This window comes from Vitis riparia, chromosome 18, assembly GCF_004353265.1.
Source record: "Vitis riparia cultivar Riparia Gloire de Montpellier isolate 1030 chromosome 18, EGFV_Vit.rip_1.0, whole genome shotgun sequence".
NCBI classification, from domain to species: Eukaryota; Viridiplantae; Streptophyta; class Magnoliopsida; order Vitales; family Vitaceae; genus Vitis; species Vitis riparia.
This window is the reverse complement of record NC_048448.1, coordinates 33282521-33284191: the sequence shown is the minus strand read 5'-3', so window position 1 is coordinate 33284191 and position 1671 is coordinate 33282521. Positions and strand designations below refer to the sequence as shown.

General features: G+C 37.7%; 1 long non-coding RNA gene across 1 annotated transcript; it reads right to left on the bottom strand.

Moving 5' to 3' along the window:
* Window positions 1-575: 575 nt before the first annotated feature.
* LOC117905310 lies at window positions 576-1076 on the bottom strand. The gene is made up of 3 exons (XR_004649702.1): window positions 995-1076; window positions 834-905; window positions 576-658 (listed from the first exon to the last, which is right to left on the bottom strand). It is a non-coding gene; the product is annotated as an uncharacterized LOC117905310 (long non-coding RNA).
* Window positions 1077-1671: the final 595 nt, after the last annotated feature.

The following is a 1671-nucleotide window of genomic DNA, read 5'->3' as shown; positions in this document are numbered from 1 at the left end:
CCCTTCAAAGAAAGAGCAATTACATGTAGCAAAATACCAAATGGCCTATCAATACAGGAATGTATGGAGGAATCCAAACAAATTACAATTTAAACAATAAAATATGAAGCGGTCGACCGGTTAGCTTCTACCGGTTGTCTACTTATCTCAACCGGTAGCCACTGCCACTTTGACAATGCAGCAACCAAAAGGGGTAGTGGCTACCGGTTGACATAAGTAGCCAACCTGTAGAAGCTAACCGGTCGACCGGTTCATATACTTCATTTTGCTTATGCCTCGCACCCTAATATGACTCTTCATAATAAATGGTACTATAATGCCCAATTACTAGAACAGTAAGCAAGAGTAATATTGATAACCATCTAACATAATGCAGAAATGGTACTATAATGCCCAATTACTACAACAGTAAGCAAGAGAACAAAGACCAGTTTGCACCTATTCCAAAATTAATTGACATTTAACAATGTTTCAAATGACTGACAATGACAGCCAAAAGAAAAACTCAAGTGCAGTACGAAGTCAACCCTGAGGTTGGATAATGGATTAAAAAATTATATACCTTCAATGCATAAATCCTTGCCATCAACTTCTCCATTTCCTTTACATAGATAGGTACCTCACACGCTCTGGAATATAGCTGTTCCAACTCAGGGATCTGAAGGAACAATAGTCAATAATGGAATAAAGTGTATCAGACTAATAGATATAGACAAAACATAATCAAAATAATTTAGTCCTTTTAATCATGTGATTAGAATTTCTTTCCACACGATCTGAAGAATACACTGTAAGTATGGTAACTGAGGGAATAAAGTGGGGAGTTTATATACAGAGGATTTTGAACTCGTTGACAAGGCAGAATCAATTTCCTGAACCAAAATCATTGCCTCTTCTGCATAACCCTGTTCAAAAAAAAAAAACCAACAGCTATAAGAATTTCAATTGGCAGATTGAAGGATTGCACAGAGCAGAAACTACAGCTTAAATTCACCTTTAATTTAAGATGCCCAGGCTCAATGCAAGGCAGAGGATTCAAATTCAGAAAATTGTTAACATGTTCCAAATCTACTGATTACTACTCAAAAAGTGCTATTTCATAGCTTGTAATTAATCCTTTTAAACACTCTTGAGTAGTAATTATTGCCTTTTAACCCAATTAGCATGTTAAGGCCCCTTTCAATCAATTCTAATCAAAATGTGTAAGTTTTGGTGTTTTTGTTAGAATTTTGATCACCAAAGCATTAGGAGATTGAGGAGAGTTTTATGGAATCCTTGGCAAGCAATGGGAAGCTTAGAGGAATGAAGAATCAAAGCCTTGAAGCTCTTTTGCCATAAGCAAAGTGGAAATGCAAAGGGGAAGCAAAGAGAAATCAGCCATGGAGCACTCTTGATGACAGTCACTGCAGCCACTTTTGGAGCAATTCCTGGAGTCCAAATTATGCATACAATATGTCATTTGAAAGCTTATGAAGTCAACAATCCAATGCTTCAAACCGTGTGCAATTTGGAGCTGAAATGAGGAAGTTACAGCCTTTGGAAGATAACTGCTCCAAGCTGAAGGAAGGCTTCAGAAAAGTGCTGTGAAATCACCATTTTGTTGCGAAGTGATTTCGCAGCCTTTTTGCACAGTGCTATGGAGTTCCCCTGAAGCTTCACGCCGCGATGGAA